At 37.5% G+C, this 24,506-nt stretch overlaps 1 pseudogene; it reads right to left on the reverse strand.

The window, feature by feature from the left end:
- LOC109557879 (platelet glycoprotein 4-like) overlaps window positions 1-24,506 on the reverse strand; it is a 59,581-nt pseudogene that overhangs the window by 11,227 nt on the left and 23,848 nt on the right.

Consider the following 24,506-nt stretch of genomic DNA (forward strand, 5'->3'; position numbering starts at 1 on the left):
TTTCTTTTTCTTCTCTGATTTCCATGACTAGTACTTCCAAAACTATGTTAAATGATAGTGATGAGAGTCAATATCCTTTCTTGTTCCTGGTCTTAGAGGAAATGCTTTTATCTTTTAAATGTTTAATATGATGCTAACTATATTTTTGTCATATATGGCCTTTATTATGTTCAGATAGGTCTCCTCTGTACCCACTTTCTAGAGATTTTTTTTAAATCTCAATGGATATTGAGTTTTGTTAAAAGCTCTTTCTACCATCTATTGAGATGGTCATGTAATTTTATTCTTTAATATTCTTTGATATCATATATCACACAGATTGATGTCCAGATATTGCAAAATGCTTGTATCCATGGTATAAATCCCACCTTATCATGTTGTGTGATCCTTTAATGTATTATTTGATTTGGTTTGCTAGTAGTTTGTTGAAATTTTTCACATCTGTATTCATCAGTGATACTGACCCATGGTTTCCTTCTTTGCAGTATCTATGTCTGGTTTTGGTATCAGGGTGATGGTATCCTCATAGGATGAGTTTGAGAATATTCCTTCTTCTGCAAATTTTTCAGTAGTCTCAGAAGGATAGGTTTAACCCTTCTGTAAGGTTTTAGTAGAATACACCTGTGAAGCCATCTGGTCCTGGACATTTTTTGTTAGACGTTTTTAAAGCGCAGTTTCAATTCCATTACTTGTGATTGGTATGTTCATATTTTCTATTTCTTCTTAGTTCATTCATGGGAGCGTATACCTTTCTAAGAATTTGTACATTTCTTCCAGGTTTTCCATTGCATTGACATACAGTTGCTTGCAGTTGTCTCTTATGATCCTTTGTATTTCTGTGGTGTTTGTTTTAAATTATGTTCTTTTTCATTCTAATTTTATTGATTTGAACTCTCTCCCTTTTTCTTTCCTTGATGAGTTTGGCTAAAGGTTTATCCATTTTGATTCTTTTTAAAGAACAAGCTTTTAGTTTTATTGATCTTTTCTATTTTTTTTTCATTTTTGATTATGATTTGTTTTCTTCTACTAACTTTGGTGTTGTTTGTTCTTCTTTTTCTATTGCTTTAGGTGTAAGGTTAGGTTGTTTATTTGAAAATTTTCTTGCTTCCTGAGATAAGATTGTATTGCTATAAACTTCGTTCTTACAACTGCTTTTGCTTCTTCCCATAAGTTTTGGATCATCATGCTTTTATTTTCATTTATCTCTACGTGTTTTCTTTTATTATTATGCTTTGATTTATTCAGTGATCTATTGGTTTCTTGATAACATGTTGTTTACCTTCAACCCATTTGTGTTTTTTCAGTGTTTTTCTTGAAGTTGAATTCTAATCTCATAGCATTGTGGTCAAAAAAGATGCTTGATATGATTTCAGTTTTCCTAAACTTATCAAGGCTCACTTTGTGGCCCAGCCTGTGATCAGTCCTGGAGAATGTTCCATGTGAACTTGAAAGGAATGTATATTCTGCTTCTTTTGGATGCAGTGCACTATAAATTAAGTCCATCTGGTCTTTCTTTTAAGGCTTGTGTTTCCTTTGGTCTTCTGTCTGGATGATCTGTCCATTGCTGAAAGTGGGATGTTAAAGTCCCCCAGTATTATTGTGTTACTGTTGATTTCTCTTTTTATGGCTGTTAGTATTTGATTTATATATTAGGATGCTCCTATTTTGGGTGCAAGTACATTTGTAGCTATTACATCTTCCTTTTGGATTGATCCCTTGATCATTATGTAGTGTCCTTCTCTGTCTATTGTGAAAGTCTTTATTTAAAGTCTGTTTTGTCTGATGAATGTTGCTACTGCGGCTTTCTTCTGACTTCCGTTTGCATGGAATACCTTTTTCCATCCTCTGACTTTCATTGTGTATGTGTACTTAGATATGATGTGGATCTCCTGTAGACAGTATACATACAAGTCTGGCTTTTGTATCTATTTAGCTAGTCTATGTCTTTGGTTGGAGCATTTAATCCATTTACATTTAAGCTAGTTAGCAATGTCTCTTCCTATTTCTATATTCTTCATTGTTTTGGATTTGTTTCTGTAGGTCTTTTTTCTTTCCTTTCTCTTCTGTTCTGTTTTCTTGTGATTTGATGACTAGCTTCAGTGTTGAATTAGTTTTTCTTTTTTGTGTGTGTATCTACTGTAGATTTTCAGTTTGCTGTTACCATGAAGATTTGATATAGCAGTCAAATATAGCAGATATATACGTAAACACGGTTGTTTTAAGTTGCTGATGTTTTAATTTCAAGTGCATTTCCAATATCCTGTATTTGTGCTCCCTTATTCTCACAATTACTGGTTTTGATAGCATATTTTGCATATTTTTGTGCAGATGATTTCCTTTCTTTCTTTTTTTGCCTTTACTAGTAAGCTTTTCCATTCTTAATTTCTTTGTTTCTAGTAGTGAATTTCAGTTAGGATTTGTTGCAGATCTGGTCTGGTGGTAATGAGTTCTCTGTAAAGCTTTTGATTTCTCTGTTGCAACTGAACGATAGTCTTCTTGGACAGGGTATTCTTGGTTGTAGGTCCTTCCCTTTCATCACTTTGGATATGTCATGGCACTCCCTTCTGGCCTGCTGAATTTCTGCTGAGAAATCAGATGATAATCTTATGGGAGTTACCCTGTATGTTATTTGTTGTTTTCCCCTAGTTGCTTTTAATGTTTTTCTTTGTCTTAAATATTTGTCCATTTAATTCCTGTGTGTCTTGGTATATTCCTCCTTGGGTTTATCTTGCCTGAGACTCTCTGCACTTTCTGTACTGTACTCACTGTCTTCTTTCCCATGTTAGGGAAATTTTGGGCAATTTATATTCATTTTTCTCTCTCTCTTCCTTCAGAAACTCATATAAATGTGAATATTGGTGCATTTAACTTTGTCCCAGACTTTTAGACTCTTCATTTCTTCTTATTTTTTTTCTTTATTCTGTTCTGCAGCAGTGGTTTCCACTGTTCTTCTAGTTCACTTAGCCATTCTTCTGCCTCAGTTACTCTGCTGTTGCTTGCTTCTAGTGGATTTTTCATTTCAGTTACTGAATTGTTCCTCTCTTTTTGTTCTTTTGTTTTTCTAGGTCTCTTAAACATTTCTTACATCATCTTGATCTTTTTATGAGATCTTGTATCATCTTCACTTTCATTACTCTGAATTCCTTTTTGGGTAGATCACCTATCTCCATTTCAATAAGATGTTCTTCTAAGTTTTATCTTGTTCCATCATCTGGGACATATTCTTCTGTAACCTCATTTTGTCTAATTTTCTGTGATTGTAATTTCTTTTCTATAGGCTTTAGGATTGTAGTTCTTTTTGCTTCTGCTGTCTGTCCCCTGGGATAAGACTGTCTGAGTCTAAGAGGCTTGCACAGGCTTCCTGGTGGGAGGATTTTGTTCCTGCCCACTGGCAGGTAGAGCTGGGTCTAGTCCTGTCGGTGGGCAGAGCTGTACTCAGAAAGTCTGTGTGCTGATGGATGGGGCTGTGTTCCTGCCTTGGCGGTTGTTTTGGATGAGGTATCCCAGCACTGGAGCCTACAGGATGTTGGGTGGGGCTAGGTCTTGGGGAGGAAATGGTATTCACCAGAACTTCCACTACGAGTTGGTTTTTTTTTTTTTTTCCTTCCAGTTTGTGGGAAATAATTATACCACCTGGCAAGTACGGAATTTGGTTTCATTGTGATCGTGACTTTGCCCCTCCTTCTGTCTTGTTGTGGTTTTTTCTTTGTCTTTGGATGTAGAGTATTTTTTTTTTAGATGATTCTAGCATTTTGCTGATGTTGTGGATGGTTGTTCAGCAATAAGTTGTGATTTGGATGTTTTTGAAAGAAGGGGTGAACTCACACTCTTCTGCCTTGCCATCTTACTGCCAGTTGATTCAGAAATTTGAATACACGTAATTTTTAAATCCTCCAATAGCCACCTTTTAAAATGATAAAAGTATCAGTTATATTTAACCCAGTATATCCAAAATAACATAATTTTACACATAATCAATATAAAATTAACAAAATACCGTATGTACTTATGGCACATTTTGGTTTGTACTAACCCTATTTCAAGTACTTAATATGGACAGGTGACTAGCTGCTACCTTAATTCAACAAGTCTGTATACTGTCCACATTCATTGGTATTCAATTTTGTATCAGATTTTCCCACTGTTTAAAAATAAATGAGTTTTTTTTTTTTTTTAATGGCCAAATCACCTGTTGTTAAAACTATGATTGTTTTCCTACCCTATCAGTAGAGTGGCAATTTCCTTACTTTGAGGTTCCTTTACATGTCCTTTTGGTAAATGTTGTTCTTACTTTTGATTGTGATTCATTCACCTACACTTATGGCTGATTAACATTTTTAAAATCATTTTTTGAAGTTCTCTCTCTAGGATTTCATGCAAATAGTTTGAAATTGTATACATCAAAACAAAAAAAGCATTTGTTGAGTTTATTGAATCCCTACAATGGTTATTATCCATGGCACACATTGAATATAAGAAGGAATAACTAGATAATAACTAGATAATTTCCTCCATTTATTCCACAAATGAGTATCAGCAAAATGAGCCACTGCTGAATGTGTTTGTTCAAACAGTAAGACCTAGCCTTCAATTATGAATTCTTTTTCTAGTAACAGCACCAACTTTGGAATCTTCTTACATTTCACTTATAACAGAAAATCAGTAAACTTGATCCTGCCTTTAAGATAATGGGCTATTGAAGATTAACTTAAATGCCCAGATGGATCTCTGAATGGGCATTGCCTACAACTGCCTTCCCAACACCTTAAACATTAAAGGAAAAGAATACATTGAAAAGCTTTAAATATCATCAAAGATTCTGTCATAATGATACCAGCAATTACCATGTGTCATAACCCTAGGATTCTGCATACTAGCAGGACCCTTTTTTTAAAAATACATTCAAGTGTAAATCAGTATTTTAATTTTATACCTCTTTAAGCTTATTGGTGAAGGTATAGTAAGTACTTCTTTCATGCTAACAACATTGGAATCCTTTCTGCCGGGAGCCGGCATATTGCATATTGAGTGCAGCACTTTCCACAGCATCATCTTTCAGGATCTGGAATAGCTCAATTGGAATTCTATCATTGCCGGGAGCCAGCGTGAGGAACTCCGCCCATGACAAAGGTCATGAGGAAGGAGGCTTGGCATACGCAAAGGCGGGATCGAGCTTCAGGAGTGCCCCTGGAAATTCTCAGCATCTAGCCCCAAAACCAGAGTCTGCCTACTTTCTGCTTTGTGCTTTCACCTACACCTCTGACTTTACGGGGGGCTGTCCCCCACTACCTCTCTCTGAAAAAAGAGTTAGCTTACAGTTCCAGTTAATAATTCCTAGGTGTGACAGTGTTTAACCTACAAACTCCTTTGGAAATCCTCTAGCCTGCCTGAATAGGTTTTTCCGGCCACATGTGATTGTCAGAGCCTCCCAACTGTGAGAGGCAGGAGATGTTCTAAACTGTCTAAACACAGATTCTTTTGAGTAGTTAAAAGATTGATTAGAAATTGTATTGGTGAAGGGATTTTCACTTGTTGGGCCAATGTTTGCTGCTAAGTTTCCATATCCCTTACCTGCTGTGTCCCTGGCAGTGTATTGATTAATAGAATTGGTGTAAGTAGTAGCTTTAATGTTTGTAACCTGGGACCCTTGAGTTAATTCTTTTTCTTGTTATAGCCCACCACACCTTTGCTCTGTAGGAATGCAACTTTATCTAATGCTTTTGGAGGGTGGCTCCTGGCCAATCACCTTTAGAGAAAAATAAGTTTTCTGAAGAAAGGGTCTTAAAATGTTAACAGGCCTCCGGGCCAGAAGATGATGCAAATCACCTAAGCTTTTGCATATGATAAGTTTGCAGGAAGAAAGCCTGGCTTGCTGCATGACTCTACCCCTTCCCCCATTATCCTCTATGCATAACTTAAGGTATAAAAACTACTTTGGAAAATAAAGTGCGGGCCTTGTTCACCGAAACTTGGTCTCACCATGTCGTTCTTTCTCTTACCTTCTGGCTGAATTATTCAGCCTCTTTTCTCCACTGAATTTCCTCACTGAGCTATGCTTATTCTATTACTCTTTATATCCTTAATTAACATTTAACTAAGCAATTGTTTCCTGATCCTTGCCTATGCCGTCTCTCCTTCGAATACCCTGGATCAGCCGGGGCTGGTCCCCGGCACCTTTCCGTTTCTTTACACTCTTTTCCTAGTGTGTAACCAACAATCTGTCTCAAAGAGATTCCATCAGAATCCTTGGTCTGCCCAATATACCTCTACTCCTAGTATTTTTACTTCTGTTTTTCTCTTAGATACTTTTAACTTCATGATTTCTTCCCAACTTTAGTTTAGAATGTTCATTTTTGCATGTTTTTTCATGGTTGGTAACAATATCCAGTACAGGTATGTATTGGTTAACACATATATAACCTTATTTTTGTTGCTACTGTTGTTCTTTTCTCCATAATTATGATCATCTTATTCAAAATAGATGGCTCCCCTTGCAAGGTTACTGATTCTTCTTCATATTGAAACCTTCACTTGGAAAAATGTTTTACCTTTTATAATTATGTGGATTGTTAAATTCTTTCAGTTTTAAGTTATTATCTACACAGTATGTACAATAGATGTGAACAGTAACTACTAACCTCTTTACTTCTGTGACCAGTAAGTCAGTTAATTAGTCTTTACAAAGCAGTAGTAAAGATGCTTTGTAAAGCATTATTACAAAGCATTAGTCTTCACAAAACATTTCCCTAGGAATGCAGTAATGGTTTATTCTTAGTGATTAATCTTGAGACATTTCATCAAATTAGATAGTTACTATTACTTTGCCAACAAAGGTCCATTTAGTCAAGGCTATGGTGTTTCCAGTGGTCATGTATGGATGTGAGAGTTGGACTGTGAAGAAGGCTGAGTGCTGAAGAATTGATGCTTTTGAACTGTGGTGTTGGAGAAGACTCTTGAGAGTCCCTTGGACTGCAAGGAGATCCAACCAGTCCATTCTGAAGGAGATCAGCCCTGGGATTTCTTTGGAAGGAATGATGTTAAAGCTGAAACTCCAGTACTTTGGCCACCTCATGCGAACAGTTGACTCATTGGAAAAGACTCTGATGCTGTGAGGGATTGGGGGCAGGAGGAGAAGGGGACGACAGAGGATGAGATGGCTGGATGGCATCACCGACTCAATGGACATGAGTTTGAGTGAACTCCAGGAGTTGGTGGTGGACAGGGAGGCCTGGCGTGCTGCAATTCATGGGGTTGCAAAGAGTCGGACATGACTGAGCGACTGAACTGAACTGAACTGAAGCCTGTATAGGAATTGAGACCCTGAATTATGTTGTAGGGATACAAAGATAGGTAAAAGCATCCCTATCCAGAACATCGTCGGCATGATGGTAGATTTGTGGGAAAAAGGAGGGGGTTTCATTGTGGTATTATTACAAAACAAATACCCTTACCTGTACCATTAATCATGTCACAATAACTTGCCTGATAGGAGAGATGCCTTAGGGGGAAAAAAAAAAGGAAAGGAAATGAACGTTTGCATTCCAAGAGCACATCTCACATTAATTTTTCTTTTATGGTTCAAGTGGTGGGGGTGGTGGTTTAGTTGCTAAGTTGTGTCTGACTCTTACAGGAGTCTATAGCTCACCAGGCTCTTTTGTCCATGGGATTTTCCAGGCAGGAATACTTGAGTGAGTTGCCATTTCCTTCTCCTGGCAATCTTCCTGACCCAGGGCTTGAACTTGGGTCTCCTGCGTTGCAGAGAGTTTCCTACATTACAGGTGGATTCTTTACCGACTGAGCCACCAGGAAAGCCCTACTTCTGCTAACGTAATAAACATTGATTAGACTAGTTGTGACAAATGCTAAATTTAAGAAATACTCTAAATCATTTGGTCTATGTTTTGTTAGAAGTTTTCATCTTGCTGAGGTGAATGAAGTGCCTGATACCATTAAGTGGCCAGATTATAAAATAAAAACTGATAAATTTTGTTAGGAACAACTTGGAACAGACCGAGTTTTTAAACATTTTTTGAGAAATATTTATCAGAAATTTAGATCTCTGTTTAGGATTAAATTTCTGTGTTCCGGTGGGAGAAGTGGATTATTACATAGTATATTGAGTGTTCAACTGAATAGGAGAAAAATACTAAGTAGGTAACTGATGTAAACTCAATATGAGGGAAAAGAGGGGAGTGTGGAGAAGCAAAGAAGCAGATGTTTGATCAGAAGTGACTGGAAATGTAGATAATCAATTTATACTTTTCCCCTCTTTTAACTTTGCATGAACTGACATTAAAATAGAATGGAGTTTATTAATTTATACTCTGGTATTTTCATGAAATATACATATACATATAACTGGAAACAGTACAATGATGGTGATTGTTTCTCTGCAGTCTCAGCCACTTTTTGGTGATAGAAAATGGGTTTTTCACCCTCCTAATATATCATACCGTAAGATGTCAAGGCAAGCTGTTGCTTCTATTTGAAACACAATAAGCCGTCAATAATGCTCAGTCTTGCCGTGGTCAGTTAAATTAACCTTATCTTAACCTTAACGGAGAAGGCAATGGCACCCCACTCCAGTACTCTTGCTTGGAAAATCCCATGGATGGAGGAACCTGGTAGGCCGCAGTCCATGGGGTCGCTAAGAGTCAGACACGACTGAGCGACTTCACTTTCACTTTTCACTTTCCTGCATTGGAGAAGGAAATGGCAACCCACTCCAGTGTTCTTGCCTGGAGAATCCCAGGGACAGCGGAGCCTGGCAGGCTGCTGTCTATGGGGTCGCGCAGAGTCGGACACGACTGAAGCGACTTAGCAGCAGCAGCAGTAGTCACCTTAAACTCATGTGAAATTCTTATTCCAATTAGGAGCACTCAGTAACTCCTCAGAACCTCTCTGTAATACTGAAATTAAAGAAATGCTCACTGTACTCAATATATGAACACTGATATGATATCCCATAAAATGAGCATTTAGATGTGTTTTATCCCTCCATTAGATTTTCCGTAAAAAAAAAAATGTGAGTATGAACTCTGTAGATGAAAAAGGAATATGAGTAACTATTTAACTGTTTTACGCATATTTTAGATAGGAACTCAGTGTGAGGTAATGCTTGCTTAATTAATAAAAATGTTCCATCTCTTGATTTTGATTATTCTTTGTCATAAAATCACTGATCTAAAACTCATTTTAACTTTGAGGAATTGGGGTTCTTCCTATTTTAGACATATGACAGATTAGATGTACTCCAGATAAGCAGGCAGGAGTTAGAGAAAAGTAGGAAATTGTGGCTATGTGAACATATCTCATTCTACTACTGCTTCACAGAATATGTGCTTTTTATTTTCAAGTTCAGTATGTCAGTTTTAAACAGGAAATAATAATTCCATTTTTATAATGATAGGCTTTTTAAAAAAGCTGAGTTATTTTAAGAACATTTGGAAGGGGAAAGTCATAAAAGTTGTAGCATGGATTCATTAAGCTTCCGTCGTTATAGACATGTTTAGTCATGTCACTGGAATGAACAATAATTTTATTTCATGCTCAGTAAAAAAAAAAAAACAAAACGGTATATTTTCCTAGCTCCTGGATGGTGAGTTGACATATTGATATTCTTCCTTTTAATTTGCTATTATGTAATTGAAGTGTGCATGAAAACTCTGGTTATGCAACACAGATTAAAGTGGCCCCTTTAGATTTCTGTATATAAGAGACCTGTTCATAAAGGTGAACCCTCCAGTGGGGCTGATACTCAGCAGCTATGTACCAGTGTGACCAGTCATCACAACTAAAAGGTTAATGCCTGATAGACCAGGAGTTTCTAAGGGCCGAGATACAGGCAACTCTGTGCCATAGGTTGGTGCCTGTGCCTTACCAGTTGGTAAATAAGTTTCTTGCCTGCCTTAAAGCATCCTAGTGACACACACACACACACACACACACACACACACACACACACAACTTTGCCTGTATACTTACTTTTTGCCTTCGTATGTGTCTATTCTGGCAACTTTGCTTATGTCATCTTTCCCATTGAAAACTTTATAAACTCCATCTGCAGTGTTGTTGTACTGAAGAAATACATGCAAGAAAAAATTACTTCTAAAACAAGCCATGCTTTCCAAATTATAAAGTATGTAATTAACTCACTTTTGCATTTCTCAGACACTGGCTGTTCACAATTATTTTATATGATTTGAAATGTATAAGTGATGAATTTTTAAAATTACTTATTTTTAATATTTTATAAAAACAAGATATAAAAAGTGCCTAGAAATAAGTGCTAGATGCTGAGATAAAGGAAGAAAACAACTATCAGAAGCTGACATGATCCAACTCCAGTACTCTTGTAATTAAGCCAGAAAGGCCATTTTGATCACTAGTCCTGTTATATTGAGGTGAAGGAATAGTTAACAAAACCTATGAGAAATATGACAGCTTTCCTGAAGTTTTCTCAATATTATGATCTCTAATATGTGGTTACTAAAATTTAGGTACACAAAATTAAAAACAGAATTAGCGAAGGAAAGAAGTGAGTATTTTAGGTAAATAATAATAACTGAATTTATTATCCTTTAAGGCTTCTATACTTAAATTTAATTGATATATAACCTTGCAATCCTAAAAATCATCTCAAGTAAGATAATTAAAGAATATAACAGATATATAATAAAGTGCCAAATGAATTCATATTCAATTTTTAAATTCAGTAATCAACTGGTTCTTTTCATGGTTCAAAACATTAAGTACATCACCAAGTTCACATCTTCTTAAATTTCCTATATGTCACTTCATGACATTTGTAGATGTTTTTATCAACTAACTATGAAAATATGACATTGCTGATTTATCCTTCTTGTTGTGTAGAATTTCAGGTAACTTTTAAATTTACATTAAAACAAACTTGTAGGTCTAGAGAAGGAAGAATGGTATGATGAATACATTTCGTATAAAAACTGGGCATTCAATTTGATTGTGCATAGATAGAAAACCAAAGTCGAAAGTGTTCAAAGTTTTTCCACCCTACAACTTAATTTTAGACAATTTATACGTTTGTCAAAGAATGGAAACTTGATTAAATGTTAGTTTAATTTTGATTAGTAAATTCAGACAAGTAAATTTTCCCAGCTAGGAAAGATAAAACTATGTGACATAGACTTTGAAATAGTGAGAATATTTATTAGGGTTAATACACTAATAGGGTTAAGAAATAGGGTTGCTGCTGCTGCTGCTGCTAAGTCACTTCAGTCGTGTCCGACTCTGTGCGACCCCAGAAACAGCAGCCCACCAGGCTCCCCCGTCCCTGGGATTCTCCAGTCAAGAACACTGGAGTGGGTTGCCATTTCCTTCTCCAATGCATGAAAGTGAAAAGTGAAAGGGAAGTCGCTCAGTCGTGTCTGAGTCCTAGCGACCCCATGGACTACAGTCTACCAGGCTCCTCCGTCCATGAGATTTCCCAGGCAAGAATACTGGGGTGGGGTGCCATTGCCTTCTCCGAAGAAATAGGGTTAACACACTAAATAATAAAACTGTGAATTGCCAATGCCATTATATTTATCTGGTGAAAGTCCAATAATATTGACATTTGTATTGTTACTCACAGGATAAAATGAACCAACTGTAGTAGTAGGGTGTGGAACCAAATGCAAGAATGGATCCTTACAGGCCCACTAGTATATATAGTTTTTTTAAAGTTCTCTTTTGAAACATGAGAATTTGACTTTTTGATAAGTGAGTTGAGTATTCAATTCACTTTTTAAACTTTTAAAAGTGACTTTTAAGAACTTAGAGTATGTACTCTGAGATCAGAAATACGGTTGACACACTAAATGATAAACTTATGAATTGTCAATGTGATTATATTTATCCAGTTAAAAGTCTAACAGTATCAAGATTTATAATTGTTACTTACAGGATAAAACACATCAACTTCGGTAGGAATAGAGTATGGAATCAAGTTCAAGAATGGATCTGTATATCCCCACAATAGTTCTTTCAAAGTTCTCTTTTGAAACAGAAGAATTTGACTTTTTGGTAAGTGAACTAAGTATTCCTTGAATGTATCTGGATAGAGATGTGATACAGCCTGAAAAAAAAAAATCATGGTTTAAGACACCAACTGCAGTATCACTTTCTTAACAAATAAATATAAATACAAGAATTAAACTGAATAAAACAATTTCCAGCTATCTTTAAAATGACTGCCAAATCTAGCCAGGACTAAAGTATATTATTTCTTCATCTCTTAATGATTACATTTCTCTGTGGTTGTGTGGGCCACAGGAAGAGGAGTTTCAAAGTTAAGTCCTACTTTTTGACAAATTTTACTTATTTATTTCATTAGTGATTTATTTTGGCTGTGCTGAATCTTCGTTGCTGTGCACGCTTCTCTCTAGTTGCCTTGAGCAGGGCCAGTCTCTAGTTGTGGTGCATGGGCTTCTCATTGTGGTGGCTTCTCTTGGTGCAGAGCATGGGCTCTCGGGTGTGCAGACTTTAGTAGCTGAGGCATGTGGGCTCAGTGGTTGCGGCTCCCCAGCTCTAGAACACGTGCTCAACAGTTGCGGTGCTCAGGCTTAGCAGCTTTGAGGCATGTGGGATCTTCCTGGACCAGGGATTGAACTCATGTCTCCTGCATTATCAGGTGGATTCTTTATCACTGAACCACCAGGGAAGCCCCATAAATCCTTTTTAAAATGATACACTCTAAGTGGTCTTCTAATCAGTCTTCAGTTGTTTATTCTATCATCTTGTCATCTTTCCAAATGATCATAATTCAAAATAATAGCACAAGAAAGCATTTTTATAAAAATGAAAACAAAAGATATCTAATTGTAGTTTTAATCATGGGTTCTAGAGGATTTCAAAATCAGTAATTTTGCTGTTGTCTACTAACTGCTACTTCACTGGAATGTGAAGTCAAGTGGGCCTTAGAAAGCATCACTACGAACAAAGCTAGTGGAGGTGATGGAATGAATTCCAGTTGAGCTATTTCAAATCCTGAAAGATGATGCTGTGAAAGTGCTGCACTCAATATGCCAGAAAATTTGGAAAACTCAGCAGTGGCCACAGGACTGGAAAAGGTCAGTTTTCATTCCAATCCCAAAGAAAGGCAATGCCAAAGAATGCTCAAACTCCCACGCAATTGCACTCATCTCACATGCTAGTAAGGTAATGCTCAAAATTCTCCAAGCCAGGCTTCAGCAATACGTGAACTGTGAACTTCCTGATGTGCAAGCTGGTTTTAAAAAAGGCAGAGGAACCAGAGATCAAATTTCTAACAGCCGCTGGATCATGGAAAAAGCAAGAGAGTTCCAGAAAAACATCTATTTCTGCTTTATTGACTACGCCAAAGCCTTTGACTGTGTGGATCACAATAAACTGTGGAAAATTCTGAAAGAGATGGGAATACCAGACCACCTGACCTGCCTCTTGAGAAATCTGTATGCAGGTCATGAAGCAACAGTTAGAACTGGACATGGAACAACAGACTGGTTCCAAATAGGAAAAGGAGTACATCAAGGCTGTATATTGTCACCCTGCTTATTTAACTTATATGCAGAGTACATCATGAGAAACGCTGGGCTGGAAGAAGCACAAGCTGGAATCAAGATTGACAGGAGAAATATCAATAACCTCAGATATGCAGATGATACCACCCTTATGGCAGAAAGTGAAGAGGAACTAAAAATCCTCCAAATGAAAGTGAAAGTCCTAGTGAAAAAGTTGGCTTAAAGCTCAACATTCAGAAAACTAAGATCATGGCATCCAGTCCCATCACTTCATGGGAAATAGATGGGGAAACAGTGGAAACAGTGTCAGACTTTATTTTCTTGGGCTCCAAAATCACTGCAGATGGTGACTGCAGCCATGAAATTAAAAGACACTTACTCCTTGGAACGAAAGTTATGACCAACCTAGATAGCATATTCAAAAGCAGAGACGTTACTTTGCCAACAAAGGTCCGTCTAGTCAAGGCTATGGTTTTTCCTGTGGTCATGTATAGATGTGAGAGTTGGACTGTGAAGAAGGCTGAACGCCGAAGAATTGATGCTTTTGAACTGTGGTGTTGGAGAAGACTCTTGAGAGTCCCTTGGACTGCAAGGAGATCCAACCAGTCCATTCTGAAGGAGATCAGCCCTGCGATTTCTTTGGAAGGAATGATGCTGAAGCTGAAATTCCAGTACTTTGGCCACCTCATGCGAAGAGTTGACTCATTGGAAAAGACTCTGATGCTGGGAGGGATTGGGAGCAGGAGGAGAAGGGGATGACAGAGGATGAGATGGCTGGATGGCATCACTGACTCGACGGACGTGAGTCTCAGTGAACTCCGGGAGTTGGTGATGGACAGGGAAGCCTGGCGTGCTGCGATTCATGGGGTTGCAAAGAGTCAGACACAACTGAGTGACTGAACTGAGCTCACTGCTACAGCCAGGTTGAGAATGGTGAACGTGTCATCCTCAGTTCCAACTGATAGCGAGGGTTCAAAGATGGCGCCATTGGGCTGCAGGAAAGAGACCATGTGGCTCTCAGAGTCCTGGTTTATATTTTCCTTGGTGAGATAATGAACTCTGAAAAACAGGAGGAACTAAAACTCAAAACTGTTGTTTCAAATGAATGTCATTCATTTTAACAGAAGTTAAAATTCACAATAGTTATTCAAATGAAAATTAATTCTCAAATGCCATTCATTTAAGCAGCGATTATTGAGTACATAAATTATGTCAGAAATTAGGGTAAACAAGCAGATTAAAATGATAAATAAGCCAATGCTGAGCCTCCAGCAAATTAGAGAAGAGGAATCTTAGGTGTGCATAGCAGAGGAGAAGGAATATGTGTCTTTATAGGAGTTTACACAGGTTCTGTGAGAAAACATGGAACAGGTACAAACTTGGGCTATGGATTATGGTGGGGATAATGGACAGGATACAATTCCATATTAAGTGTTCTGAGTGAGAAAAATAAGCTTAGGTAAGATGAGATAGAAAATATCATGTGTTAGGTAAATGTGTTATTTTAGTAATTCAGATGTTTCAATATGGTTGGTTTAAGGAGTAAGGAGAGTGGTGGAAATAAAGTGATTAAAATAGGTAAGATCTGGACCATAAAAGGGTTGCATCCCATAATGAAATGTTTAGCTTTTATCCTGAGGGTGAGGAGAAGAAAGAGAGTTTTAAACAAGGGAATAGTAAGAGCATGTTTTCATATAAGAGAAAGACTGTTCAAAGTGCACAGACTTTCCTGTATTGGCTTTTCCATATTTTCCAATGTTTTAATGAGAATTAAAGATGCTAAGTGAAATATACTTTCTACTTTACAGATCGTTTCCCCTCAATCCCTGCCCCATATGTTGTTAAACTTATTACATCTAAGCTTCTCGCTTTAACACCTCTAGGCAAAGTACCATCTACCCTTAGGAAAGAGATCAAGGGTGGTTTTAGGGGGAAAACTCTTTTGCAAGTACAAGATATTTAGAGAGATGAAATAAGGTATACATTATTCATTGCTCTATCATAGAATATCTATTATGTGAGGTTATAGTAGATCTCTGTTGTTATCTGACTAAGGTAAACACTGAAAAAACAGGAAACTGAAGTGTGGAAACAAAAATAAACCAGAGAAAACCTGACGTGATTTCAGTCAGGTATATTATGTGTGTTTTATATGCCCAAGCAGTATCTGGTAAATGGTAATTTCTTGGTAAATATTTAAGAATGAATAAATAACGGTTCATATTCTTTAAAAAGTGAATTAACAAAAATATAGAAATATATCTTATTTCTAATATAATTTAATTAAAGCTTTATTGTTCACTATTCTTGGAGTACTGCAGACACAGAATACAAAAATCTAAAACAGCAGCCAGGATAGTCTATTACTACTCAATTATTATTTCCTCTTAGAAAATTATATTTTAAACTTAGATTACGTATTATTAACATTTTACTGTTAAAATACTTTAATTTTCAGGAAGATTTATATATGTATAATATTTGAAATAATAGCAAAATAGTTTTGACCCAAATTGTTTTCTTAGTTGTAGTTATAACACTATACCAGTAGATGGCAATCACTAAGAGAAAAATCCTTTAAACTGAGGTCTGTGTTTAAAATGTACTTTTTTTTAATATAAATTTATTCATTTTAATTGGAGGCTAATTACTTTACAATATTGTATTGGTTTTGCCATACATCAACATGAATCTGCCACGGGTGTACACGTGTTCCCCATCCTGACCCCCCCTCCCACCTCCCTCCCCATACTCTGGGTCGTCCCAGTGCACCAGCCCCAAGCATCCTGTATCATGCATCGAACCTGGACTGGCGATTCATTTCTTATATGATTTTATACATGTTTCAATGCCATTCTCCCAAATCATCCCACTGTCTCCCTCTCCCACAGAGTCCAAAAGGCTGTTCTATACATCTGTGTCTCTTTTGCTGTCTCACATACAGGGTTATCGTTACCATCTTTCTAAATTCCATATATATGCATTAATATACTGTATTGGTGTTTTTCTTTCTGGCTTACTTCACTCTGTATAAGAGGCTCCAGTTTCATCCACCTCATTAGAACTGATTCAAATGTATTCTTTTTAATGGCTGAGTAATACTCCATTGTGTAAGAGAACATGATCACTCAATTTTGGTGTAAAAATTAGACTACATACAGGTTCTAGAAAGTGTTGGTTAATGAGATCAAAGGGAGGAGTTCCTCTCTACTTTAGCCCAAGATTGGTTTCTGTGTACTCCTACCAAAGCAGAGGAACTTAAAAAAAAAAAAAATTATATTGGATCTGAGAATATTCTGAAGGAATTAACCAGGTCTTCAAAGAATTGGTGTAGATCGATCTCAAAGTAGATAATTTTATTCTTTGACCCATGTCACATCCTGCCAGAGTTTCATCAACTTCACATTAGCAGCCAAAGCTAAATAAGCCTGTGCTTCTGTTTGAGGAGGGAGATCCTTCTCAACTGGAAAAGGTTGGTTTCCATTCCAATCCCAAAGAAGGGCAATGCCAGAGAATGTTCAAACTACTGCACAATTGCACTCATTTCACATGCTAGCAAGATAATTCTCAAAATCCTTTAATCTAGGCTTCAACAGTGCATAAACCAAGAACTTCCAGGTGTACAAACTGGATTTAGGAAAGGCAGAGGAATGAGAGATCAAATTGCCAACATCCGTTGGATCATACAAAAAGCAAGGGAATTCCAGGAAAACATCTACTTTTGCTTCGTTGACTACACTAAAGCCTTTGGCTGTGGATCACAACTAATTGTGGAAAATTCTTAAAAAGATGGGAATACCAAACCACCTTACTTGCCTCCTGAGAAATCTGTAAGCAGGTCAAGAAGCAACATAAAAACTCAGCATGGAAAAACTGACTGGTTTAAAATTGGGAAAGGAGTACATCAAGGCTGTATATCATCACCCTGCTTATTTAACTTACATCACAGCACATCATGCAAAATTCTAGGCTGGATGAATCACAAGCTAGAATCAAGATTGCTGGGAGAAATATCAATAACCTCAGATATACAGATGACACCACCCTAATGGCAGAAAGCAAAGCGAAACTAAAGAGCCTCTTTATGAAGGTGAAAGAGGAGAGTGAAAAAAAGCTGGCTTAAAATTCAACATTCAGAAAAACTAAGATCATGGCATCTGGTCCCATCACTTCATGGTGAAATAGATAGGGAAAAAATGGAAACAGTGACAGACTATTTTCTTGGGCTCCAAAATCACTGCAGAAGTTGACTGCCACCATGACAGTGACACTTGCTCCTTGGAAGAAAAGCTATGACAAACCTAGACAGCATATTAAAAAGCAGACATATTACTTTGCCACCGAAGGTCCTCCTATGGTTTTTACCAGTAGTCATGTTCAGATGTGAGAGCTGGACCCATAAAGAAGGCCAAGTGCTAAAGAATTGATGCTTTTGAACAGTGGTGCTGGAAGACTCCTGAGAGTCCCTTGGACAGCAAGGAGATCAAACCAGTCAATCCTAAAGTAAATCAACCCAGAATACCCATTGAAAGGCCTGATGCTAAAGCTCCAATACTTTGGCCACCTGATGTGAACAGCTGACTCATTGGAAAAGACCCTGATGCTGGGAAAGATTGAGGGCAGGAGGAGAAGGGGGCGACAGAGAATGTGATGGTGGGATGGCATCATTGACTCATTGGACTTGAGTTTGAGCAAACTCTGGGAGATAGTGAAGGACAGGGAAGCCTGGCTTGCTGCAGTTCATGGGGTCGCAAAGAGTTGGACATAACTGAGTGACTAAACAACACTTTTCCTCCACTTCCAGTTTCAACTGTATTCAGGATTTAATTGATGGAAAAAGCTATTAGCTTTTCCTGAAATGTAACCAGTCATTTTCCTATTATTTAAGGCATATAAACAGACACTATGGAGAAGGCAGTGGCACCCCAATCCAATACTCTTGCCTGGAAAATCCCATGGATGGAGGGGCCTGGTAGGCTGCGGTCCATGGGGTCGATAAGAGTCAGACACGATAAAGTGACTTCACTTTCATTTTTCACTTTCATGCATTGGAGAAAGAAATGAAAACCCACTCCAGTGTTCTTGCCTGGAGAATCCCAGGGATGGGGGAGCCTGGTGGGCTGACGTCTATGGGGTCACACAGAGTCGGACACAACTGAAGCGACTTAGCAGCAAACAGACCCTGAGAACTGTTTTATTGACCTATTGAGACAAAATGACTCATAGTTAATCATAAATTCCTTTAATATTGTTCAGTTCAGTCACTCAGTCATGTCCGACTCTTTGCGACCCCATGAGTCACAGCACGCCAGGCCTCCCTGTCCATCACCAACTCCCAGAGTTCACTCAACTCACGTCCATCGAGTCGGTGATGCCATCCAGCCATCTCATCCTCTGTCGTCCCCTTCTTCTCCTGCCCCCAATCCCTCCCAGCATCAGAGTCTTTTCCAATGAGTCAACTCTTCACATGAGGTGGCCAAAGTACTGGAGTTTCAGCTTTAGCATCATTCCTTCCAAAGGAACACCCAGGACTGATCTCCTTTAGAATGGACTGGTTGGATCTGCTGGCAGTCCAAGGGACTCTCAAGAGTCTTCCCCAACACCACAATTCAAAAACATCAATTCTTTGGCACTTAGCTTTCTTCACAGTCCAACTCTCACTTCTATACATGACCACTGGAAAAACCATAGCCTTGACTAGATGGACCTTTGTTGGCAAAGTAACGTCACTGCTTTTGAATATGCTATCTAGGTTGGTCATAACTTTCCTTCAAAGGAGTAAGCATCTTAATTTCATGGCTGCAGTCACCATCTGCAATGATTTTGGAGCCCAAAAAACTAAAGTCTGACACTGTTTCCCCATGTATTTCCCATGAAGTGATGGGACCAGATGCCATGATCTTAGTTTTTTGAATGTTGAGCTTTAAGCCAACTTTTTTACTCTCCTCTTTCACTTTCATCAAGAGGCCTTTTAGTTCCTCTTCACTTTCTGCCATAAGGGTGGTGTCATCTGCATATCTGAGGTTATTGATATTTCTCTCGGCAATCTTGATTCCAGCTTGTGTTTCTTCCAGTCCAGCGTTTCTCATGATGTACTCTGCATATAAGTTAAATAAGCAAGGTAACAATATATAGCCTTGATGAACTCCTTTTCCTATTTGGAACCAGTTTGTTGTTCCATGTCCAGTTCTAACTGTTGCTTCCTGACCTGCATATAGGTCTCTCAAGAGGCAGGTCAGGTGGTCTGCTATGCCCATCTCTCAGAATTTTCCATTGTTTATTGTGATCCACACAGTCAAAGGCTTTGGCATAGTCAATAAAGCAGAAATAGATGTTTTTCTGGAACTCTCTTGCTTTTTCGATGATCCAGCAGATGTTGGCAATTTAATCTTTGGTTCCTCTGCCTTTTCTAAAACCAGGTTGAACATCTGGAAGTTCATGGTTCACATATTGCTGAAGCCTAGCTTGGAGAATTTTGAGCATTACTTTACTAGTGTGTGAGATGAGTGCAATTGTGCAGTAGTTTGAGCATTCTTTGGCATTGCCTTTCTTTGGGATTGGAAAGAAAACTGACCTTTTCCAGTCCTGTGGCCACTGCTAAGTTTTCCAAATTTTCTGGCATATTGAGTGCAGCACTTTCACAGCATCATCTTTCAGGATTTGAAATAGCTCAACTGGAATTCCATCACCTACACTAGCTTTGTTCATAGTGATGTTTCCTAAGGCCCACTTGACTTCACATTCCAGGATGTCTGGCTCTAGGTGAGTGATCATACCATCGTGATTATCTTGGTCATGAGGATATTTTTTGTACAGTTCTTCTGTGTATTCTTGCCACCTCTTCTTAATATCTTCTGCTTCTGTTAGGTGCTTACCATTTCTGTCTTTTATCGAGCCCATCTTTGCATGAAATGTCCCCTTGGTATCTCTAATTTTCTTGAAGAGATCTCTAGTCTTTCCCATTCTCTTGTTTTCCTCTTTCTTTGCATTGATTGCTGAGGAAGGCATTCTCATGTCTTCTTGCTATTCTTTGGAACTCTGCATTCAGATGCTTATATATTTCCTTGTCTCCTTTGCTTTTCACTTCTCTTCTTTTCACAGCTATTTGTAAGGCCTCCCCAGACAGCCATTTTGCTTTTTTGCATTTCTTTTCCATGTTATATATATACAAATTTATTTGTGTACTTTAGTTGCAAACTAACACAAAACACAAAAATTGTTTGTGTACTTTAGTTGCAAACTAACTTCTCTTTCCAACCCTCACCCCTTTGCTTCTCCAAGTAAATCAATTACATCTTACTCATTTCACTTTTATCCCTTAAAGAGAGAAGTTCACACCTCTAAGAATAAAATATATATTAACTGTCACCTATCAGAGCAGGACTAGGAGAGGAGTCAGTATTGTGTTTGTTTTTCTATACCACAATTAATATCCTTTAAAGTCAAAGCATAACCTCTCCAGACAAACAAAAAATTAAACAAAAATCATGGTAAGTTCTCAAATTCTAACAACTATTATCTTTTATTACATGCCATCAGTTCACTCAGTTCTGATTTTTAAAGTTATGCTTAGATGCTTATTAAGTTATATGTGAATTCTAGATTTTCAAATGCACATATCGTAGCTACATCATTTTTTTTTAAACAAGATATTTACATAGGCTTTTGATAATGACATAAGAACTGTAAGACTCTGAAAAAAAAATTTTTTTTGAAGGTAATATTTTTTTCTGTAACAAAGAAAACCAGGTAATCTGTGAGAGAGTTGTGAATAGTCATGGGCATATGCCTGGAGCTAGGACACATGGGGATAATTGCTGGACAGAGTGACACTCCGGCACTCCACAGCTTACATTACGTGTTGTAGCAGCAGGCATCCCCTCCCAGCTGCTCTTACTTCATTATATTTGAGTGTGAGTTTTTGATAAAGTTGTTGATATAGAAATATATTAATGCACAGAAAGGAAAGAAATTATGTAATTACAGACTACCTAAAACAAGTAAGTAAAACTATAAATTAGAGGAAACTATTGAAAATATGATATTTTGTACCTAACCATGGCATATAACTAGTTGAAATTATTCTTGAGGAACAATAAAAAATTTTATAACAAATGATACAGCAGGACTTAACTCTGTCCCCATTGGGCACCATAAATAGATTCCTAACATCACAATAAAATTAGTGTTTTGGGCACCTCTGGCCCCCCTTTTCTTTGATAGTTAGAAAAAACAGTCTATAATTTAGATAGGAGAAATTTACTCAACAGTGTAAGAGTTACTAATTCTCAAGTTTATATAAATCACAACATATCTCCTGGTTTCAGTTTATTTAATTTAAAATTGAAATGTTCTGGCTAATTATTTTCCCCTAGTTCTAATAGTCTAATGTTTGGTTCAGAAGTATGTTGAATTATTAAGGCATATAAAATATTTAGTCTCAATAGTGGGTAAATTATAAGAATGAAACTATTAAATAAGTAAAAACACCCTTAAGAGCTGGAAAATAGTTTGAATAGAAATCCTTAGCAGGTTTTGTGGTTATGTAAAAACTGTGGTGTTGGAGAAGACTCTTGAGAGTCCCTTGGTCTGCAAGGAGATCCAACCAGTCCATCCTGAAGGAGATCAGTCCTGGGTGTTCATTGGAAGGACTGATGCTGAAGCTGAAACTCCAATACTTTGGCCACCTGATGCGAAGTGTTGACTCATTGGAAAAGACCCTGATGCTGGGAGAGATTGGGGGCGGGAGGAGAAGGGGACGACAGAGGATGAGATGGCTGGATGGCATCACCGACTCGATGGACATGAGTTTGAGTGAACTCCGGGAGTTGGTGATGGACAGGGAGGCCTGGCGTGCTGTGATTCATGGGGTCACAAAGAGTCGGAAACGATTGAGCGACTGTACTGAACTGAAAATCAGTTTAATGTTGAGGTTCTCAAAATTGAGTATGTGTTGAAATCCTCCAGGATATTTTTTGAATTCATTACTGGTGCCAAAACTTGGAGTATCTGATATGTTTGGTAAGGTGGGACCTGAGAATTTGCATTTCTCCATAGTTCCCAGGAGATGCTGATGTTACTGGTCCAGCAGTCACACTTTGAGAACACTCTTATAACCCACACTTTCAATTTTAGGATTTAAAAATACTCTGGTTTTACATTTTTTGGATAGATTTTTTTTCCTATTTAACATGCAGATTTTAGAATTATTTAGAATATATGTCACAAGTAAAACTCCTATAGCTTTTTAAATGTATGGCAGTTAATTGATGCTGGTAAACTCATAATAAAATATGTATCTCTTATCATTGTATCTTTAGGGTTTTAAATAGGCAGAAACAAATATTTCAATGTATATTAATGGCAAGAAAATGACGAGTATGTTTCAATAAAACAGCATTTGTCAAATGAAAGCTTTTTCAGAAATACATATGATCAAGTGCCACTTTTTGTGGGGACTCACTCACCTGTATGTGTAAGGACTCCTTTGCTTGACTTTAATTTTGCTGCTATGAACTGCCACTTCCTTTGGATTCTATACATCGAATATCCAGAATTGTCTATAAACATCTGTGTCTGTTTTAAACCAATTTTTAAAAGCAATTGTACCTTCTTCAAGGACAGCTTCCTGTGAAACAGAAAACAACTTTGGGTTATTTCTTTGTGGTCAGTATGGGCATTTGTGGGCGTTGCAAACCTTTAATTATCAAGTGAAAAGACTAAACGCAAATATCTTTTCATGAGAACCTTGGCAACCTGCCACATGCTTGCAACAGAAATGTTTTCAGCACTTGAGATAGCAGTCTCTTTTAGTCAACATTTTATAAAGAGAATCATGTGATATTGTAGACATGTCTGGTGATTGTAAGGCCAACCATTGGCAAGCTTTAAAGTGACCTTATGACAGTATTGTGAAAGCTTATAATACAATTATTAAGAAAATTTCATCAAAACTTTTCCAGAAAGTTCTTATCAGGTCAAATATTAACTTTTTTGCCCTCTGTGAGTTGCATTGAGGAAGGAAAGGAAAAAAATCTGATGGTATTGAAGCTTTTTCACTTTTCTTCAGAAGCTTCAAAATCCTGCTCAGTGTGGCTTCCCTAATTCTCAATATGTTTATAGAAACATGTTAGTACATATTTCCAGAAACTTCAACAGTCTAATTCATTACATTTAGGCTACTACATTTTAGATAAAAGGGGGAATGAAGGTTTCTTATTATTCTTTGTGAAATCCATTAAGAATGTTAAGAATCATGGATGTTCCTTGTAGTAACGATATACAAATAGAAAAAATATCAGTGACAGAATCAGAAAACCCTGCTTTAGAAATCTCTCCTGTGCTACAGGAGTTGAAACTATAAAGAGTCACCAAACTCTCATGGGTCAATTTCACTATGTGTCAATGGAGGGAATTATCATAGATGCTCTCCCAGGTTCCTTCCAAGGCTTTGACTCTCTGAGAAGGAAGCCCAGGAAGCTCTAGAAGCTAATGCATACAAAGGTGACTTTGTAGCAGACAGTGTTTCCAATTAAGTACCTTGGGAGGAATATGTACCCAGATGTAATGCTTCAGTTTATCTTAGTGCTGGAGGAAGAGGGAGAACAATGTTTCACAGAAAATTGAGCCTAAAATCCTCATGAACACAGGACAATCTGACCTTTCATTCACCAGGAAGCATCAGTTCATAGAAGGAGGGATCAGGAAAGGACACTGAACATTGGCCCGTTTTCTGGGAGAGCATGCCGAGGCTCTGAGAAGCCTGGTGTCTGGCCAAGGGTCACCGGGTCAAATACGTAGAGGTAGAATCATGACAAGGCTCCTAGGCTCTGGCCCTTTGTTTACTCCACTTTTACTCTGTGCTTTTACTAGTTTTTTTTGTTTCTGTCATCTCTGCACTTGGTTGATAGTAGTCAAATTAAGTTTCATATCTTCAGGATACTTTACTTATTGCTTAATGGAGAGAATAAGGGAATTTCTTAGAGATGAACA

Source organism: Bos indicus, chromosome 4 (genome assembly GCF_029378745.1).
Source record: "Bos indicus isolate NIAB-ARS_2022 breed Sahiwal x Tharparkar chromosome 4, NIAB-ARS_B.indTharparkar_mat_pri_1.0, whole genome shotgun sequence".
In the NCBI taxonomy this organism is placed as follows: domain Eukaryota; kingdom Metazoa; phylum Chordata; class Mammalia; order Artiodactyla; family Bovidae; genus Bos; species Bos indicus.